General features: G+C 32.5%; 1 pseudogene; it reads right to left on the bottom strand.

Annotated features, from left to right (window-relative positions):
• Positions 1 to 717: 717 nt before the first annotated feature.
• On the bottom strand, positions 718 to 838 carry LOC112479417 (annotated as a pseudogene).
• Between the last annotated feature and the right edge of the window lie 22,743 nt (positions 839 to 23,581).

Genomic DNA, 23,581 nt, shown 5'->3' with positions numbered 1-23,581 from the left:
AAATGAGAGAAAATTTAAGTAAAACACAGTTCACTAACTAAGCATATTACATGGTTATTAAATTTTTTTTATCTAGAATCCAGGGTAATTGCATGGGAAAATACTCATGTCACAATATGAAGCAAAAAAAGGATAAAATATTTATATATTTTTTAAAAAATAAAAGCCAATGCTTAAGAAAAAACTGGGAGGAGTTATAAGCTGTTAACGAAGGCTGCCATTGGTTATGGGACTAGAGGTAAATTCTGTCTTTTCTTTCCACTTTTTGTATTTTCCAAATTTCTAAAATGCTGAACATTTTTAATTGGAAAAAAATTAAGCAGTAAAAAAGTATGCAATTCTATTATTTTATACAGAATTTGCACTTGCAAATGTCACTATCTTGACCACCATTTGAAGTTTTTCTCTGAACTATAATTAGCATACAAGTAAATCTTCTTCATTAATAATGTGAATTCTATATCCTAGATCCAAAAATAAGGGAGTTTATGTAAAAGATAGCCTATTACTAGGCATAACAGTATGTAGTAATTTAAACTTTTATTTGGAATCCTAGAAAATACCATGGAAAAATGTTCATGTGATATGTATCCACTCTATTGTATAATAGAGTTTTATTTTTTTTTTATTTTATTTTTTTAGGTGAGGCAACCCTTGGTTGACCTCACAGATTGCAAGGACCTTGTCAGCTTACAATCCCTTATTTTTTATTTTTTACATCTACAGCACTTCGTCTTCCTAGGTGGGGTCTCCCATCCAAGTACTAACCAGGCCCAACCCTGCTTAGCTTCTGAGACCAGATGGGATCGGGCTTGTTCAGGGTGGCATGGCCATAGACTAGAGTTTTAATTTAGCCAGTAGAATTAGCTAACTTCCTTGGAGTCAGCAATATTCCTCTGAAGGTATGGAATAAGATAGATTAACTACTTTTACTTGAAAAGTAACTTCAATTTTCTCATCTATAAAACGCACATAATAATACTATTCTGCCTCACCGATTTTTTGCTAAGATTAAATGAGATATTTGTAAAGCAAATTCGTACAGTCTCCTGGAACTTACTCATAAGTGACAGCAATTGTTACTATTATGGGCATGGTTCCCCTTAAAATATTTCCTTACTTTCTCCTTTCTATTAGGATAGACTCTATACAAGGCTAATCAGAATGAAAATAAAGATATTTTCTAAATTACAAATGGAGATGCATATATCATAATCAACTTAAAATAGTTAAGAATTTGTGAAAAATACAAAATTGTATCTGGGAAGTTACTTATTTAAACCTTATTTTATAAATGTACATTTTTAAAAGAATGTTCTGTTTACTATTGCTATGCTCAACTAATTGTAAGCACACAGAATTTCAAAATAAAAGAAAATCTGCTATACTTGCATAACGAGCCTGCTAGAGTAACAATTATATTTCACAGTATGAGCTTTTTTACCCTCCTTTACTATTTAGTCCGTGCCACTAGAACATCATAAACTAGAAGACAGCCTAGTATAGTAAGAAAGAATGAAGTCTATGAAGCAGACCTGGCTCTGTCAATTATTAGATGTATGACCATGGGCAATTATTTAATTTCTCTGCATCTTAGTTTCCTCACCTAAAAAAATCATATTACCTACCTCAAAAGATTTTTAGGAGAATTAAATGAGATGATCTATATAAAATATCTAGCAATGTGTTGAGCATACAAATAAAAGAGTAAGTGTTCAATAATTTTTTGGCAATTATTAAACTTTTTCTGCAAAAGGCCAAATACTAAACAATTTAAGCTTTGAGAGCCGTATGGTCTCTACTGTATCACTTCAATTCTACTATCATAGAGAAAAAGCAGCCATAGACAATATATAAGTAAATGGGTATGGCTGTGTTCCAATAAAACTTTAATTATAAAAAAAACAGGTAATGAGCCAGATTTGACCACCTGGACATAGTTTGATAAATCCTCATTTAGAGGACTGGAGAGCTTCTAAATGTCTCTCTAATCTATGACCTCCTAGGAATACTTCAATAATCATATCTTCTATATCAGTGTTTTCAAAGTGTGTTCTACAGAACACTCAATTCCTGAGATAGTAACAGATGTTCACCTCAATCAGATTCTCTGATCGTGAAAATTTAGGAAACTCTTGGTCAAACAGATTTTATATCTGTAGAACTTCTTTATAAATTAATATATTTGGAAATCTCCAAAAAGAACAATTGGAATACAACTATTGAGTCATTATATTGGCCAAATTTTTTAAATGTCTATCCACTTAATGATGTGAATATATAAATAAATAAAACAGGCAAAAATCTCTGTCTTCATTGAGTTTAAATTCTCATGAGGAGGCAAACAATAAACAAAATAACTTAGTAATATGTAAATAATATTTTAGATGGTGGTAAATGATATTGAGAAAAGTGAAGAACTTGGAGGATAGAGCATGCCAGAGTTGCAAGTATGATGAGCAGACTGTTCAGAGATTAAATGTGGACAAACAGTCCAATTTTTAAATATTCGTTAATGTGTGGTTTATAAGAGGGACTTCTAAACCATAAAGATATAAAAATGATAATAGTAAATGAATTTTTAAAATGTAACATGCAAACACTAACCAAAAGAAACTTCTAGTAATATAGAACAAGAATAATTTAAAAGCAAAGAGTATTACCATAGGTAAAGGCAACAGTTAACAATAAGAGTCTATTCACCAATTTATATACATATTAAATATACAAACATATGTTAAGATATAATAATTGTAAATAATCCTAAATTCAAAATATTTAGCTAAATTTATCAGAAATATAAAGCAAAATAGACAAATTCATAATCAAAGTAAAGATTTTAAAATACCTCTCTTGATAAACAATAAAATAAGTGGACTTAAAAAAAAAACAGGAAAATAATATGATCAGCAAATTTGACTTAACTGACATATTTAGAATGGTGCGCCTGCAACAAATGCACAATAAACATTGTTTTGAAGCAAAAATCATACAATCATGCTTCATGGTAAAATGTTGAAAGCTTTCTTTTTTTGAAATAGAGAATACAACTATCACTACTCCCATTCTCAACACTGGATTAGAATTCTTAAACAGTAAAAGAAGGCAAGAGAAAGAAATACAAGGTATAAGGACTGAAAAAAAAGTCACATTGTCATTACGTGCAGATGATATGCTGTCATAGGTAGAAATTTCAAAACAATCTACAGATAAAGAATTATAATTAATAAGTGAGTTTGGCAAGTTTGTTTTATACAAGGGTTTTGTACAAAACAGTACATTGCATTTCTATATACAACCCCAAGCAAAATGAATTTATAAATACTATTTACATAAAACCATTACAAATATCAAATATCTAACTAAAGTTTCTAATGAAAGATATGCAAGACTTAAATGCAGTAAATTATAAAAGATTTTTGAGAATAAGTTAAAAGACTTAATAAGTGGAATGCTATACTACACTCACGGATTAGAAGACTCAAAGTTGTAATGAAGTTAATCTATCCAAATTAAGCTATAGATTATATGCAATACCAACCAAAATTCCAACAGTTCAGTGCATGTGCGTGTGTATATATAATTTGCTAAATTGATTCTAAACTTTATATTAAAATCCAAATACCCAATAAAATCTTGATGAACACAAAGGATAAACTTGGTCTATTAGATATCAAAACTTGTTATAAAGCAGTAGTAATTAAGACAGAGAGGAATTGGTCCAAGGGGAAGAAAACTCTCCAAAGGAACAAAATCATGATCCAGAAAAAGAAAACAAACTAAATAGATATAGGTACTTGATTTATAACAAAGTTATAAGTTGGCATTACTTTGCAATGGGGCAGAACGAGGTTGATTTTGTTTGTTTTTTCAATAAATGATGTTGGGCCAATTAGATATCCATATGGAAAAATAAAATAAAACTTGACCCCCCCTCACATCATACTAAAAAGACAGTTCCAGGTGGTCTTTAGTTCTAAATTTGAGAGGTAAAACAAAAACCAGAGATTCTTAACCTGAAATCAATGAACTTCCAGGGATTCCACAGGAAAGTTTCACCTCAGTTGTACATAATTGCGTGTGTTTTCCTGGGGAAATTATCTATTACCTTTTATCACCTTTTAAAACAAAATGCACTATTCAAAAAGTTTAAGAATGTCCTCATGTATTCAAGGTAAGGTTTCTTAAGACATTGAAAACATTAGCAAAAACAGATAAGGTAGATAAATTTAATTATATAAATATTAAGCATTTGCTGTTCATCAAAAGACAAAGTAAAAGTCACCTTTTTTTTTGGAAATATATTTGCAAGAAAGAAAAGATATCACCTCTACTTAAGAGTTCTTTGGCCCACTTTCCTACAGTCATCTTTAAAACTCAAAACCAAGCAAAAAACATTTGTAAGATATATAGTATCTATTGGAACAAAGGTTTTTATAACTAAGTTGTTTTATTTTTTCATAAATACAACTAAAATTTTTTTTTAAAAAAAGAGTTCCTTGGCCCACCCTAATTTTAGCCAGAGCTGCAATGGACAATTCCATGTGTCTTAACTAGTTTCGGCAAATATTTCATCTTAAGTACTCAGTGAGCACCCTGCCACTGTCTGCTTCAGGACCTTCTCTTAAGGCTATGGGAGTTCATTTAGCCCAGCACTAACTCAGGTTGGAAGTTGAAGGAGTAAATGCTCCTCAAGGGAATTCTCAATCATACTGAATAAATGTTCCAGACTCTCTCCCTTCAGGAATGCATTCTATGCTCTTCTCAGCGGTCCTCAGAATCAAACTCCTGATGCCTACAGTGGTGACCTTAACAACAGCTTCTCCTTCTTCCCTGTCTCACTGTTACCACTCCCATTCTTCTAGTTCCTGGGATGCTCCCCAAAAGCTATCTGTACCCTAGTCTTAGTCACAGGTTATACTTTTGCTGGAACTCAAACTAAGTCAACATACAAACTGGTTTGTATCCAAAATATATTAAGAACGCCTACGAATCAGTAAGAAAAGGACAAGCGATTGAATAGAAAAGTAGGGAAAATGTTTTTCAAACTTTAAAAGGAAATTCACAGAGGAGATTTCCAAATAGCCAATAAGCATATAAAAATGTGCTTAACTTATTAATATTTAGGGAAATTCAAATTAAAATCATAATGAGATATTACATCACACCCACCAGAATGCTTAATCTACAAAATACCAAGAATCCCAATGGGAGAAAGTGTATGACAATAGGAATTCTCGTGCACTGCTGGTGAAAGTATAAATTAGAAAAACAGTTTGACATTATCTAATATAAATAAAAATTACCTCATCTTATGGCCTAGCAATCCACTTTTAAGTATTTACCCAACAGAAATGCAACCAAGTGAACAAGAATGCTTATAGTGGCATTGTTCCTATTAAACCCAAACTGGAAATTTCTGTCAACCGTAGAATGGTTAAACTGTGATATAGTCATAAAATGGAATACCGTACAACAATGAAAATGAGTAAATTACTGCTACACAATAACAAATATGGATCTCACAAATATAATACAAAATGAAAGGATCCAAACACAAAAGATATATAATGTATTATTCCATTTATATAAAGTATAGAAAACTGGCAAACCAAAACTATGTTGTTTAGGGTGCATGATCTGGACATGAAACTATAAAGAAAAGCAAAGAAGCAATTACCATAAAAAAAAAGAAGTAGTGACAACTCTACCTTTGGAGGAGGAAGAAGAATAGTGGTTAGGAGAGGAGCAAAAAGGACTTCAAGGGTGATAGAAATGTTCTATTTCTTACCCTGGGTGGTAGTTAAATGGGTATTTATTTTATAAAATATAATATCTTTGTTTTGTGCACTCTCTACTTGGATATTATATTCTATAATATAAAGTTAAAACAAATTTGTTTACATGCTTGACATTTAAACATAAGATAAGCAATCTAATACAAAATGATAAAAATGCAAACTAAAACTATGAGATACCAGGGTTCACCTATATGACCCAGAGTATGGAGAAGCAGGCATTCTCAAACATTATTGTCAAGAGTACAAATTAGGACAGTAGCTATGAAAAACAATTCAATAATACCTATTTAAAATTTAAATTGAATATAACCTTTAACCCACAACCCCATTTTTAGGAATTTTTCCTACACTTATATTTGCACATGAACACAAAGACCCTACAAGGATATTCAGTGCAATACTGCTAGTAATACCAAAAGATTAGAATCAACCAAAATGTCCATTAATGAGAAGGGACTAAATAAGTTATACTATACTCAAATATTGGAATATTATATAGCCATTTAAATGGAATAAGAAAGCTCTGTATCTCCTGATATATATATATATGACATGATATAATGTGAAAAAAGCAAGATACAGGCAAATATATATAATATAATATAATACCATTTATGCTAAGAATACCGTTTGTGTCAAGAAACATTTCATAGTATACCTCTAGATGGATACAAACAAAATAGTAATAGACATGGCTTTCAGGGAAGGCACCTGAGAAACTCAGGAACTTGCAGGAAATAAGTAGGAGATCTACTTTTTACTTGACACTTCCATACCTTTATAAATTTTTACTACTATAAACATATGACCTATTCAAATACATAAATAAATGTATTTTTGGAATTTAGTGTCACAAAAGTCCTCACAGTCCCTTTGTAAAGTATGCTATCCTATGTACAATTAGTATATTAGTTTTGAACATCTTTTATATTCCCTGGAGTCAACAGAAATGACTAAATCTAAGAATGAAGTTTTGGGATTTATCATTCTGGTATGATGGTCTCAGCAGAATGCAAGCATCTTTTAGATGACACATTGTTTTTCAAATACACTACCAAATATTGTTAGACAAAACAAAGATGACAGGTATTTTAGCCCTGTGTTAATGAATACCAGAATAAACATTATAGAAAAAGATCATATAAATGACAGGAGAACAAGTCATGACTATGCCCAGACAGGTCCACTAAATATATACTCCCCGCTTTTGTAATTTTTAAGATTTTTTTATTTTATTTTTAACTAGGCATAGTTGAGCAATAAACAATTCCTTCTTCAAGCTGACTCTGCCCACTTTCTGGCATACATACTCTTTTGGAATGCAGTGAATATTTACCCGTTTATGCAAAAGTAAAATGGGTTGGATCAAGCAGATCATTCACTTCAACTTGACTCCTTTCTCTATAAACACAATTCAATGAACATGGCAACACCCTAGATCATTTTAATAGGACATTTCATGTTAATACTCTTGAATCTAACTTTATTGTGGCTTTTATAAATGTCTCTTTCATTTCAATTAATCTCATATCTTTTAAACTAATTTAAGTATCTATGGACCTCATTTTATATACAATCAGAGAGAGTATGAAAGATTTACCAATCTCACATCATATCAGAAAAAAACAGGAATGAATGACATCTGAGAAATGAAAATGTTGCCACTCTTAAAATTCAGAAACTATTAACTCACAAATTAGTAGATTGCAGCATTGTTCTGGCCCATTTGTTCAGATTTAAAGACTACAAACTCTTGAATTCACATTTAAACCAACAGGACTTATTTACTTGTTTCTTCAAATCAACTATTAAGCTGAACTAGTTGAAATCAATAGCTTTATTTATTCTAATCCTATATATAACTATTTTTTTTCCTTCAATCTATGTTAATTAAGCACCTGATCTTGGCCTACATGAACAGGGCAACTCTTAAATTTTCCCAATATGCATTTCTTCAGATTTTAAATCTCTTAGGGGTAAAACCTGTATTTTCTCTTTCCTTTCATAAATCTAGATAGTACCTTGGTACAGAGTCTTCAATAAAAAAATTTTATACTACATTTTAAAAGCAAAGGACAATTGAGTTAACCTACTTAGTGAAAAGAAATATTTTGATAGATATTAATTTACTAATCAAAGGTCATTTTAATAAGAACTCATGTTTATGGTAAATTATGATTATTAACACCCTGGCTCATGCTTCTAATAAAATATCCTTAAAGGATAGGTTAGTCTGAACTTATATGTTGTCATAACTTTTATAAGTTGCTATGTCTTCAAGGCTAGTACCACTATTGCCTTAGATTTGAGGTCCATTACAGAGATATTTCTGATGTAGCAATTAATTTTAATTCTCCATTTCCCAGTGTAGGTAAATTGATCAAGAGGGAGGGACAGGAACCAATCCTTCTTGCAGGCTAACTAAAGACAAATATAACAAAACCCAGAAAAACATTTTTATCTCAGTTAAGATTCTAGTTATTTTGAAAAATAAGTTAACATTTGAGATGATTGCCTGGGCAAAGGGAAAAGAATAGTAAGAGGAAAAAAATGTTTCCAATGAAATATATACAAACATATTTCTTTGATGATTATAATACAAGAGGAGCTTCATTCTGAATGATACCTTCCTACAGCATGGCAGTATACAAACAACCTAAATGCTTTCCCTGGAACTAATAGTATTTTTTTTATCTTAAAATGTTATTGTCTGTTCTCTCACAAGAGTACATATTGCTTTGGATGATGATGATTATGGAGCTACAAATTTTACCACAGCTTCAGTCACCAATGCTCCCATCCATAAAGTATCATCCGCAGAAACCATCTGGTGGCTCTTCTGCATAATTAGAAAAATATTGAGTTAACACTTCACACTCTAGGGAGGATTAAACCAACTTTTTTAAGCAAGAAAAATTCTAGCTAAGTCAAAACAGAATTGTAGTGTATCAATATTTTCTCTAAAGGAGTTCTTTATACGCCCAGGCTTTACTTGTTTTTGTTTGTTTGTTTGTTCGTTTTGTTTTTTACTGCAGTACCTGAACTCTACAAATAGTACAGTATATTCAGTGAGTAGAATGCTGGCAAAACAAATGTTATCCCTTGCATACATCTACTAAATTCTTATTCTCAATTTGGTTGTCTGCAGTGGTGAATCAGAATAAGGTGACTCAGTCAACTAACGACAAGAAATTTGAAGCTACACTTTGTCTCACACTGTTTACCTTGAAATAAGTCTATTAAGCTACTAAAATTTAAAAGCACAGGAGCTAGCCAAGTTGCAAAATAACATTTAGGATAAGACAACTGCATCATAATTTCTCTCTAATTGTTTTTCTTAGAACAGATGTCTAAAATGAGTTCCTCACATTAAAAACAAATGGGAGGAGATTAACATTTTGAACTATGCCTCTGACAAGCCCATATAAGTGTCTTACAACCGTCAGAATTCATTCAAGAGGAAAGCAAGAAGCATGGCAAAACATAACTCAGCAAAGTATTGCACTTTATAATGTGTCCTGTTCCAGAACTGCATATTGTACATATGTTTGTTTTTGTCCCTAACCTCTCCGAACCAACTGCTTGCCTAAGGAAAATGGAAATCAACCAAAATTTAATGAGTGCCAGATACTTTGATGTACACCAGAAAAAAATGCATTGTAATGGTAGACAAAAGGAAACTACAAAAGGCTGTAGTTCCTAAGTGGACCAAGGTACCCCAACATGCCATGTTAAACTAACAGAAACACTACAGGGTATTTTTACTTTTCAAGGGAAGCACAGCAATACAAGACATTTGTTGTTCACTCTGTAAACAACAAAGACAATTATTTTACAGTTTCTACTTTATTTCACACTATATTCATTTCTATGACATCATAGCTTTGCAAAGCTGTTTTTTAGCCTTTAGAGTGAGAAAAAGCAACTATGCTAAAATCAATGCAGAATAGGAAATGAGGATGGCAATGTCCGATCTGTTTTCAGTGTCTGAAAAAGTTATGCAATGCCCAAAAGACACGCACATTTCATTAGGAATTGTGACTACTTAAGAATGAAATTGAAGTAGTGTTTTTGCTATCAATTTATCTATATTATTTTGTCAAACAGCTACTAAGAATTTAGTATATAATACTTAGGTTGTTTTATCCCAGCTTTGTACTAAAGTGAACGTGTTAGTTATTTCTTTTGTACCAGAGTCACTGTGAAAAAATTTTCTGACACACTGTAGATACCATGAACCAAGAAAATTTGAGGGCTTTTGGCCTTAGAGCCTGCTTACTCACGAATACACAAGACTGAAGTAATTAAAAGCAAATCACTGGTGATAAAGAAATATAACAAAAGTATCTGAAAATGCACTTTTCCAACCCATGCCTGAATAAACTTGGTACACAGGAAGGGAATGACTCTGGGGTTGCAGTGAGCAAAATCAGTAGTCTCGATGTCACTACCAAGTAAGTCAGTGCCTCGAAATGCATATGCAATCTAAAAAAGGAAAAATGTGAAACAGAAGCAATGAGACCTGAGAAAAGTAAATCAGAAGCACTCTAGCTACCAGAAGGAAAACTCACCAGAAATACTACATTGTTAGGTTAGAAAGTGACAGACATAAATAAGCATTTGGGCAACTTCAAACTCAGAGGTATCCTGGCAGCCATCTGGTAGTATTTCTGATCACAGACCAAAATATAACCAGGAAGTAAACATGAACTCATGAGAGAAAAAGATAACTAAAAAATAAGGAAAACAAAGTTGTAGGACTTTAAAACATACAGGCAAAAAAGAGGGATATTAGAGATAATGCAAAACAGTTCAAAGGTAAGGATCCTCTCAACATAGAGTAAGGATCATAAATCTAAAACAACCTACAAATTCTCATCTAAAGGCAGAGGAAAATAGATTATAGATGAAGCCAGGTAATGCCCAAAATTGTGATTCCAACAAGAACAGCACTAAAACATTATAGCAAAACACAATGCCAATTGATATGAAAGAATAACCCTTATTCCACAAATAAAAAGGATGAGACTGGAATCTGAGAGTTTCACATTCCTAAGTGGCACACAAGATTTTTAATATAAAGTGAAATTCCATCTAAATGTAAGACTGAAAACAGTTAAAAAAAAATTTAATGCCACCAAGTACATTATTGATATACTCCTGTGTTATTTAAATGAATTAGAGCCAATGGAGGATTTATCTGGGATATCTATACATAGTGCTTTTACTAAAACTAGATCAGACAAAGGGAAAACTAGTAAAAGCAGAGTAACACTGGTACGTAGGAGAGGCCAAGAGTCCAAAGTTGTGCACTGTTTTCCTTTCTCTGCTACCAGCTGACTGTGTAACCTTAGAAATGTCACTTAATCGTATTGTTTCTCAGTTTCCCCAAACTTCTAAAACACATAAAATATAATATTTATTGTATTAGTGTTGCTGAAAGAATGGGATATGATGAGAGAGTGAAAGTTCTTTGAAATTATAAAGTTCTACAATCAAGATATTGTTCTAATCACTCAAAATAGTACTTTCACTTCCTCACACAATCTTTAGGAAGAACCAGACATGCTAGCAAAGCCGTTTCAATATTCCTCATAGGTAACCTATAGATTTTACACTCAGATCACACTTGCAGTGTTATCACCTAAACTCATGGCTACATCAGATATCCAGGTATCAAAGACTGAAAAAAAAAATAATTGCTGCTGTGATTGGATCAATTAAAAAGAGCATATTAAAATTATTCCTGAATAACCAATTGGTTGCCAAATCATCTGAATTCTATCTACAAAATGCATCTCGAATCTAGAAACTAATCTGCCATCAAATTATTTCATTTCCAAATAAAATAATTATCATTATTTATGTTATTTCCAAAATGATTCTCAAACTTAACTCCCTCCTAATCTCTCTTACTGCCCTAGACTAAGTCCTTATAGTCTCTCACCTGATCTTCTAAACAGTCTATTTGATAGTCCTAGCCAATCTCTTCTCATTAATTTACTGCTCACTCTATTCATAATCTTTCTAGTTATCTTCCTTAAATTATAGTTATGATCATATCACTACTATGCTCAAAATCAATTGAGCCTTAGCATAAAGACCAAAATCTTTCCTATCCCATTCAAGGCCTTCATTAACCTGGCCACAATATCCTTCACAGTGTCATCATCTAGAACAAGGCAGAACTTCAACCAAATAGGATTGTTCTCTGCTTCCCCAAAGTGAGTTACATTTTCCTACCTTTGGGCCTTTATTCCCATTCTTTCTTCAAAACAAGTGGAATGCTACTACCCTCATTTGTTGAATACAAATGTTACTTTCTCCATGAAGTCCTCCTGAGAGTTAAATTTTCCAACTGGAGTTAATCTCTCATTCATTAGCATGCTCATAGCATGGGCTCTATATTTCATTGGACACAAAAGTTTTGCTTTGTTTTGTAACAATTTGTATAACACCTGTAGTCTCTTTTACTAGGTTATAAGTTCATTAAAGAAAGATTTGTCTTGTTCATGTTAATTTCACCTACAAAGCCTAGAACTACTCTGAATATCAGGAGCTCTGAGATATGACTTTTTAATTTAAATATAGAAACTCCTTCTGCAAACAAACTTCACTCAGAAAAATCATAGCTAAAAAATGAGTAGGTCTTCATTCCCATGAAGGATGGAGAGAAATATCTGCTATGCTGTGTGCCACATCATATCATTTATCTCTTCTTAAATCATTGGCAACTGTTTTTAAAAAAAAACTTTAAAAAGTTGTACTTACGTCCTTTATTTTCAAAAACACAACAGTAACTTTTACAATAACCCTGTTTCATGGCAAAAGTAATATATGTCTTTCCAAAAACCTCTCTCTATTTCTTGAACTCAATTCTTGACCATAAGTCTTTCAAAAGCTGGACAGAAAAGTAAATTCACCATCCACGGCATAATTTATTCATATCTAAACTGACCACCCCTTTATACCTATATCACTAATGAAATTCTTATTCCACCTTTCTTCTAAAGGCAAAGTACATATGCCAGTAAGAAAGGGAGAGAAGGCTATTGATTTCCCCACTCACCAGATTTTGAGAAAATGAGGCTCAAAGGAGAGAAATAACATAAATGAGCTTTCAATTTCAGTGGCTAGGATAAAAACCCAACTTATTATTAACCATGTTTTCCAAGTTCTATTCAGTAGGCTAAACTTCAAGAGAAAACCTCTCTTCTAAATTTCATGATGCAATACTAAGTTTAAAAGATACTAATTTATCTGAATGTTAACTCAACATCTCCTCTATCAAGTTTGCTTTAAAAAAGACTCAGATATTTAAAAAGTGACAAGAAAATCAAGACCTAGAACAGAGAAGAGAAATTAAGTCACAGAATGAAACTGAACGCAGCATTAAGTTCAAGTTTTCCCCAGTCACCTTCTAAAATACTCTGATCCCCACAGACATGCATAAATGTAAAGAAACTTTGGATAAAGTGCTTTTATAATGAGCTTTTATGCCCTAGTACAGTGGATGCCAATCCAAAGAAGAAGCTCCAGTGGCCGAAGGGACTTTTCACTCAGGGGCAACAACCAGACTGCAGATATCACCTGTTCACTGCAAGTATCTTGAGTGGCATCTCAGTTACTTTAAAGAGGCTCATAAAAATTCCTAGGGCACTGAGAAGAGGGAAAAAAAAATCAACCTAGGGCAATTAGTCAAAATAGAAAGGGTCACTGCCATAGCCATTTCATTTTAGGATCCTGGAAACCTGACAGCATCATAAAATTACATTTCCAAAATAAAAAGTTTCTCCCGATGCCATCTGAGAATCATACTCAATCTACAGGGATCTAACCCACTTCCTAATACTTAACTATTTTCTTTATTCTCTTTTGCTATCATTGTACCCCCAGCTGGAATCTGCTCTGAAAAAAGCATCTAATAGTTCTACCTTGGGTGAAATTAATCTATTACCTCTCCCAGATGTATTTATGTTTTATACCTGCTCAGTAATCCTGGGATGGAACAAGAAGTACTGAAGACAGAAGAAATCTAATATGTGTGGAAAGCCTACTGTCAGTCGTATTATGTTCCTAACTATCTGTTCTCACTCTTTGACATGTGACTTCCAGTGCTTCCCAGTAAATGGAGTATATTTCCCTGCCTCATTGCTAGACTTGAATAGGTGACCTGGCCAATGGAATATGAGAAGATGTGATATACACCACAGCCTTATGGAAGCTTTAAATGCACCTACATAGTTTGGTTCAGCCTTTTGTACTCCTGGCCTCTGCTATGAGAACAGCATGTCCCAGATAGGGATTGCTCCTTCATTCTGGATCACAGACTGAGATGACATATGCCAAAGAGAGCGAAGCAGAGCCACAGTCAACCTGAAGGCTCATGACTGAGAAATAAATATTTGTTGTTTAAAGCCACTGTAACTTTGGGATCCTTTGAGACTCTAGCAAAGCTGATATATATGAATGAAAAATGCTAACAGAAATGGTATTATACTGCAAAACAACCTCAGAACCTCAGTGGCTTACTACAACGAATTTTATTTCTCTGTTCATACTACATGTTGGTGGAAGCAGATCTGATTCTGTGTCTCTGCTCTAGGCTGAGTCAGATTCAAGTCTGCTCCATCATATTCTTATTTGAGAATTCAGGCTAAGGATACATCTTATGTCTGAGACATGCTCTTCTTATAACAGGGGGCACAGGAATAAGAGGTCTGGTGGAAACTTGCAATGCTTCTAAAAGATTCCGCTCAGAAATGACATGGCCAAAGTCAATAGGGAGGAGGTAGTATACTTTTCATCTATAAGAAGTGAGGAATAAATAATTGTAATTACTAGATAATATGCCACATTTATAATGTTTTAATCATTGTACTAGTTGTATTTTACATAAGTTATATCACTTACACCTCATACCAATCCAGTAAGGAAGGCATTACTCCATCTTTTAGAAAATTGTGGCTCAGAGAAGTAATGTAACTTGTACAAAGGTATTCTAAAGATGTGTGAGTGGAGGTCTGGGGGTTGAGGGGCTGGAGGTCCTAGTACAAGAATAGGTGACTCCAAAGCACTTGCTCTTATGCCCACCCCATATTCACACACTGTGTTTTTCTCTGTCAAGTTTTAAGCATTAACTTAATAGATGGGATATGTACTTATATAAAATCCATACTGGCTATAAAAGACTTCAATAACTAACTTTTCTAGTGAAATAGACCAATGTAAGTATAGTAAAAAGAAGGAAATATTTATGAAAATAGACTAACAGAAAGATAGACAGGAATGAGCAAAACAATGAAAAGGTATGTGAATGAGAACCCAAGAAACAGGAAAATAAGAAGAGAAATTGATAGCACTTCTCTGGGCAAGAGCACTTACAAAAATAGCTTGCCTCAGGGGAAAACTTTTTAGACTCTGATTTCACAGGCCATAAGAAAAGCACCAGGGTGTTTCCCTTTCCTTTAAAAAGTGCACACCCAGTTTTTTTGTAGCTGCCTAAATACTACCATGTACTCACTACAGTGCTTGTTTTGAGACTGGCGGTCACTAGCTTGTGGTCATCAAGTGCTTTTCAAAATCCAAAATCCAAAATGCCATCCGTAATGCACCTGAATGAGTTGTTCTTAACATATTTAAGGAATCATTTTTCATCTGAGTCACACCTTTGGGGCTCCACACCATGATATGCTCTGCCTGCCAATTTCTACCATAATTGTAATTCTATTTGAATATTAACACACTATCATAGCAATGTAACTTCTAGTTGTTATTGTTAATTTTTTTAATTCAACAATTTAAAACTGACTGGGTATATAATTATGCCAGCAGAAAAGTTTCTAACTACCGATAAGTAGTAATTAGAGTTGTAGCGGCACACCACAGGATATTAATACTTGCAACAGAAAGCTGGAGAAACTTATATCAGGCCTCTGTGCCAGATAGCCAGACCGCTACTAGAGAAAAGGCAAACTACCTCTAAATAGAATAACCTATTAACTAGTAATTAAGCCATGTACAAGTATGCCATGCTATTTTGTTTGTGTATATTTGAAAATCCTGTTACTCTCTAACACAATGGGGAAATATTTTTAAAAGAAACATAGCAAATATTTTCCCAGATATGAGAAGAAATTTGGAGCAGTCAGTTATCTATACAAGCTGGGCCTGATTATTCTCTTCTTTAACTCCACCTATTTTTTCCCTAAATGTTTCTATATAGCTAACTACTCATAATCTTCCAGTAAAATGACTAAGCTATGTTTACCTAAGATGGCTTTGGATATTATCCTGTGAGTCAAAATGTCAAATAAATCACATGGTAGATTAAATCAGAAAGGATCAACTGGTACATAAATAATCTATCTCAGAAATATTATCTTCATGCTCAGGCACCAGTAGGTTATTCTAGTTTGTGGTACTTGGACCTAGAGTTCCACTGGTCCCTTTGACAGATAACCCAAACGGGAGAAAAATTTTACTAACACAGTGTGTGTCTGTGCATACTCAGGCACAAATCATCAAGGTAAACCTACAATCTATCATTATTATTACTATTATGACTATTATTATCATTATTATTATTCTTATATATGTGGATGGAAAATACATATAGACACATATATCAAATTCAAATTAGTCAAAAGGTGGCAGTAGGAAATCTATGATATATGCACAAAATTTCTTACTTGAAATTTGTGATTATGCAAACAGGAACTAGATGGAAAAAAAATATAGCTTCAGAGTTCAGGCAACCTGAGTTTTAATTCTAGACCTTCTACTGTGTGACCTTGGACAATTTACTTAATTTCTCTGGATCTTGGATCTTTTATTTCTAAATGAGATAATACGGAAATGTACAGGATTTTTAAAATTAAGAGAGATAATAAAGCTCATTGAACAAGTCTTAACACACGGCAGATACTCAATAATGTTAGGAAATGTTTAATTAACTTGAAATGAGAATATATTTATAAATATTTTTTAAAGAAACAACTCAGAATTCTCTGGTCAAAGATGAAAGAGTAAAAGCAATTTTTCCTAAACTCTTCTCCATTGAAAACAATAAAAAAGAATGAAAAATGAGGGGTGAGGAGATTCTCAGTAAAGCAATGAAATATCTACTTGCAAGCTGAAACCACAAAATAAAAACTATATGCCAAATATATTTAAATCTAAACCAGAATAAAAGAGAATAACTATGAGATGGCACCCACCTCAGACCCTAAGCAATAATAAATTTCTCTAAAAGTAAGAACAACTGTCTGAAAGAATATAAAATGATCCTTTGATTAAAGTGCTAAGATTTAGGGGTAGGAGAGACAAGAGAATTAGTAGGGGACTTTACAAGGAGGATTAGTAGGGACTATGCCTGTGAAGACCCAGTTCCACAGTGAGGAACTACATACAGGTCAAGTTGAGCTGCATAAGGAAGAAACATGCATATATACCATTTTTCTATAATCTAATCTCCTAAAACCCTGTCCATGGGGAAGGAAAGGAAGCAGAGATGACCAGAACACAGCACAGATAGCCTGCCTGACTTAAGGTGCTTCATTGTAAGCCACACCAAACTTCTAATGCTAAGATCTAAGAAGACATATAGGCAGAAAGTAAAAAAATAATAATAATGATGTTTTTCAACAAAATAGATGTCAATTTTAAAACTGCTAAGACTTCCGTATTCACTTTGTACTACGCCTCTTTATAGTTTTTCAGCAAATAACTATTCAATATAAGTATGCCCCCACATGAAGATAAGCATTTAGAAAGGAATTCGCCTATAGGGAATAGGCTCTATACATACATACACAACAGAAAAAAATGGGATGTTATTTAAAGACACAGATTATACATTAAAAGAATAATAATTTCCTTCCCTACTCAAGGAAACAAAAGAAAAGTTTAGACAAATATTTCTCCTCAGCCTCAAATAAAAATAACATGAAAGTATTGAACATAAAACTGATAATCAGGAAAATAACGGAGAAGCAACATTTATAATTACTGATTCTCAAGATTTTTCTTAAATCTTTTTTTAAATCTCCACAAAAAATTACTTAAACATAATAGAAGAAAGTAATTCATGTCCCCAGGAAAAGGTAAAATATAGCTGTTAACGCTAAAATATTTTAAAGGCTTATAGATAAAAAAAAATCACCTGCAAAGTTGGAGGTAGAAGGGGCTGTTGCTGATCTCAGCTTTTGCCTCAACAACATCAAATGCCAGAAAAAAGTGGAGCAAAATATAGTCCTGAAAGTAAGTGCGACTCAATAATGTTATACCCAGCCAAGCTATCCTTCAAGTATAAAAGCGACAGTCTAAACATATAAAAATATATAAACATATAAAGAATAAGGAAGCTTAAATCTAAGAAAACACTACCTGAAGATAAAATCCAAGACGCTAGTCCTAAAAGGTGAGCATTGTGAACTTTATATCCATGGACACCAGTTTGAGAATTCTCCTTAAAAGAACCTAAGGCTGGAGAAAAGGATCTGAGATGGGCATATATTCTAATTCTATCTGCATTTATTGACTTTTACTATGTGTCAGGTATTTCCACTGATATCATAACTAATATATAGACCTCAGCAATGTGGGATAAATATTTTTTAATGAGGAATCTGAGGTTTAAGTCGTATGGCTGTTAAGTGTGGGAATTTGGACATAAATCCAAGTTTTCTGAATTCAAAATCTATTCTTTACAATGCTTCAAAACTTCCACATAAATCACTGAAGACTGCAGGGCAGAGGGTGGTGCAGGCAGGAAGGGCTAACATAGTAACTAAATCCAGCTTCTTTTATATATACTCCTCTTGAGTATTTACACTTAAATCAAATCCACCCTCAGCCTTGGTCGTTCCAAATCAAAAAGTTATAATATTTTTAGTCTATATTGGTGTGTATTCACTCACACTTCCTAATGATTTTCTTGATTTCTTCTGTCTCTGTTTTTTTTCTGAAAATGTAATTTTTTAAAAACCTGGCTTTCCAGTTTAGCTACTATATTGTTTTCCTTTAGGACAACATTCAGCTGTATTCTGTTTCTAATAACTTTTCCTGATAATATCCAGTATTTCTTCTTATTTTTTGGAACATACACATGGAAACCTCTAAAATAATTCTGCGTATTCTAAGTAATAAGAGTTAAAGTTTCACTGTCTTTTTATTAAACAAGAAGAAAAACAGGAATAACCTCCACTTTGGGCAAGTGAAGAATTTTTAGCATTTTCATCTCATTTACCTGTCTTTTCAGCATTTTCAGCATTTTCATCTCATTTACCTGTCTATTATCCATTCTTGATTCGCATTTTACTACCTGAAAAGACTTGGAATAGGTTTCCTATTCCAAGAAAACAACAGATTTCCCTGTATATTTTTTCTTCATAATAATAAATAAAAAGTGACAAGTCTTAGAACTAATCTCCAAGGAACCCTCTGTTAACACTATTCTGTTCAAGAAAGGGTCTGTTTATCTTTATTTTTTATTTTTTTAATATAAAGTATGATCAAAAAATAAAGCAACGCTAACTAAATGGTTCATAATCTCATGACCTTATTCTCATCTTCACTGGATTCTATATTCGATCCTTCAAAACCAGAAAAGTTTGCTTGGTTCTGTAAAACTCATTCAATCCTGGTACCTAATATACAATTGTATCTAGTAGTAATTTAGTTCACTTAATAATAAAACCATTGGTTCCTACAGCCTCCTTAGCAAATCTCAGTTACTGAGGCTTACTTAGAAATAGATTACTACCAAGGTCTCTCCACTATAATGATTCAAAATCTTTTAAGATAACAACATATATTCCAGAATAACAATGAAATTACTTCATAAAAACAAACCTAAAAATACTATTTCCTAATACATAAGTCCAAATAAAATAAAGTCGCAATATCAATTTCTGGTCTCAATGAGAAAATGGCAGCATTCAAAAATATCCTAGCTTTTGAAACATGATACGTCAATGTTTTCAAGCATCAGGTGGACAATGCTATGAGTTGTGAATTACAAAGATCCTAGAAAAATTTCACAGTGTAGTCACCTTTCACAGGTGAGATACTCTGTTTATTTTATGGAGAAACGTTTCAGTTTAAATTAAAGTTTGAATGTTTTGGTGATTTATTTCATCACGTTCAAAATAATGCCAGTACAATACAAATTTCTGATAGAAATATTTTCAAGGAAATGAAATCACTGAATTAAAATTTCATTTAATATTGACATCTATATCATCGAAAAATACCTAGACACAAAATTACATATCTGTTCAAAATGTAATACTTAGCACATTGATTATATTCATTCAGCAAAAAAAAATCATAAAAATGCTCAACACAAATGAAAAGTATATGTCAGTACCTTGCAATGAAAACATAATTTTGAAAATGAAATGAATATATCTTTAATATTTTTGGAATAATTTACTTTATGAGACTGGATAAGATGTTATGTGACTGGTGGCTGAAAAACTGTATATTTCTAAAACTCAGGTAAAATGAAGGATTAACGGAAAGCTCACTGAAGAGGATTAAAACCAACAAATTCTTGTATCTTGAGATCTGAAAAGTCATATTCTGAAATATGAATTCTGAAAAAGTCAAAGATGAAAAACATGCTTAAAATTCACCTATTAACTCCTCCCTGTCACTCCTTTCCAGCAGCAGTTGCTATATTTTCGTCTTAAGATAAAGATGTTTGAAATGAAATATTTTAAAGATAATATACCCTCATTGAAATCATGAATCTTTGTCTTCAGTATAACATTAATAACTCTAACTTTTTAATTTACCTCATGAGGGTGCATGTTTGAGCAGGAGAGATGTAAAAAGGAAGTTCTCATATACCATAATATTATGTCATTTGGTGACCACAAATTTGTTCAAATGCCATTTTTAAAAATAAACAGAGAGAGCATTTGAGATCTTGCTCTCCAGCGTATGTCATCAGTTTTGGCTCAAATAAACTCTTAGAAAAATTCTAAATAAATAAATAAATAAATGAATAAATAAATAGATAGATAGATAGATAGATAACCTATTCTTCCTACAATTTTATTGATATACTATAAGATAACAAGAAAAAAAATCACAAAAATGAACTATTCCGAAGATGATTTTGAACTGTGATCTTCCTACAGTTTTATTGATATACTATAAGATATCAAGAAAAAAATCACAAAAATGAACCATTCCAAAGATAATTTTGAATTGTGATCAGTTTTTGAAAACCAATAACACTACATTTATTGAACACATGTTCTTCTCTTATCTACCTTAACATTACATACCAATCTACAGATCCAAAGCACATAAATGTTCACATAGCACATAATTAGGAATTTTAAAATGAATCAATTTAAGATCAATAACTTGCCATTTAAAGCAATGATTTGTCCATCATAATACATTTTCAACCCTACATTAGATACAATTAATAAAACAACACAGCAGAAAAGATGAGTCCAACAAAATATATGATCTTATCATCTTTTAATCTACTGATCATATAATATTAATTACTGATGGAGAAATCTTCGTACAAAGAACCTGGAATATACTTAAATGATGAATTCTTAGTCCTGTACATCACAGAACTATGAAAAATTTTTAAACCAAGTTTCTTGAAACTTAAAAGAAATAAGCCTGCAGATAAAATTGATTTTTTAAATATTTTAAAGATCCAGTCCCATGAGATCATATTTTTTCCAGCCTTAAGTTTCTACTAGAATTTTGTCTTCTTATCAATAAAATGAATTTGAAATAATTGACTATCGAGGTCTCTCTCTCCAATTCTAAAATAATGAAATTCTATAATCTTTGGAGATACAGAAAGTCTTATATTTCCTGTAGGAAACATATAAACACACAAATGGATTTACTTCCAAAAGATGTTCTTAGAATTTGGAATGTACTTTCTCGTAGAAACAATGATATCAATAGTGGTTGGAATCCTATGCCAGTCCACTCATGGCATAGCTGAGCAATGGATTATAACATTTTAGTTCGTAAGAAAATATGCATTGAATTCTGCCTGGGGATTCCAGGAACAAACTGTCTCCTGACCCTCACTTCCCTACCACTCCAAGAGGAAGAAGAACACCACTGAGATGGCAGCAACAGTTCCAAAAGCCAAGCATAAGACTTCGTAAAGCGTCATCCATCACTCCTTCACCTGGAGCCTTAATGCCATCCTCTTTTCCTCCTTCTACAAAGGCCCTGTCAGTGGAATCCTCATCAACAAAGTTATAGCCATGGCAATAATGTCCATGAAGCTGCCAAACAGGGAGAGGTTTCTGTAGATTTAAGCTGAGTATTGGCTAGTTAGAGAGTAACCTTAACCTAAGCCAGAAGCTGAGATGTGTCAATGTCTTTGTAATACAGTGATTTCCGTTTTGATGAGATTTGACTTGTGCTTTGCAGAGCAGTATATTATTTAGTACCTTAGTTCTTTAGTCTTGAAACACTTGATGTTTGCTCACTGAATATATCTTCCTAAAAATGAATGTGCTAAAAAATATTACAAAAGCCAGTGAAACATCTACCAGATAATAGTGTCCATAAATTTATCTGCAAAATTGACACAATTCTTTAGCTGATAGACTACTTTCTAGGAAACCAGGCCAGATATGGTATAGCAGGGAAAGCTATTATGTATACCCATGTTTCAAGAATCAAATAAGCAAATCGCTTATTTCTTGTTTGTTTATTTTTTAAAGCATGACTGATGCTTTAAAAAAATGGTCTTAAATGTTAAACAGAATTTTTAATTTTCCATAAATGCAACAACGTTGGAAATATCTAAAACACAGGCATTGGTTATCTTGCTCTTCTAGTTGTAAAATTTTTCAAACACTGATTTAAGGAGTCATTTATTTTATAAGGAGCCTGATAGACAAGTATATAGCCAAGGAACAAAACTCCCTGAAAAAGGCATTGTGAATCAGGCATCTGTTAATATCTTCTTTTCTCAAAATATTTGGTTAGATAAGTTGTTTTCATTACTTTAATCTAGGACTTGATCCAAGCATACTCTAATTTCTGTAACTTAAATTTGCAAATGTTATTTTTTCTATCATGCTGGCACACTGTTATTCTCCAGATCACCCTCACATGAGAAGACTATTATCGATTATGAAAGCACAACAGGTGGGTCACATCAAAGGTCACATTAGTTTTGTTCACAGGCCCAGACATAAGGTTTTCATTAGCCTTAATAAAAACAGAAGCTAGTAGTAAAAATATATCATTGAAATAATATCTCTCTCCATTCAAATGCAATAACTTTGTATACTAGAGCCTACCATTTCCCAATTCTGCTTCTGGTTATAGTAGCATGGTTGTTTTGTGGTGTTAGTTATAAAAATAACAGTATAAATCATGACTTCACAAGCAAATTTCTATCGCAATTGTTTGAACTGTTAAGTTAAACATATGATTCACAAAAATCTTCCAAAACAAACCTGTCCCACAGAATTTATCAAGGTAAGACATCTCGAGCACTTTAATCAATAGTATGACCAAGAATTTAAATAATTCCAGTTATTAATAAAACAGCAAATCAAGACCTCAGAATCAGTTATGTAGCTTCATTTAAATTTAGTTGGGCTAAAACATAAATATTATCCAATCCTAACATAGTATGAACGAAAACACTCAATTCTGATGTAACCTCAGTGCTCTGCACCATTAGAATTTAAAAGTTTGTTCAACAAACATTTTATTTTAAAAACTGTGATAGGTTCAGTGGAGCATTTTTTTTTTCAGTATCA

Source organism: Pteropus alecto, unplaced genomic scaffold (genome assembly GCF_000325575.1).
Source record: "Pteropus alecto unplaced genomic scaffold, ASM32557v1 scaffold120, whole genome shotgun sequence".
Classification (NCBI taxonomy): domain Eukaryota; kingdom Metazoa; phylum Chordata; class Mammalia; order Chiroptera; family Pteropodidae; genus Pteropus; species Pteropus alecto.
Note: the sequence above shows the minus strand (reverse complement) of the source record. Positions and strands in the feature narration are given on the sequence as shown.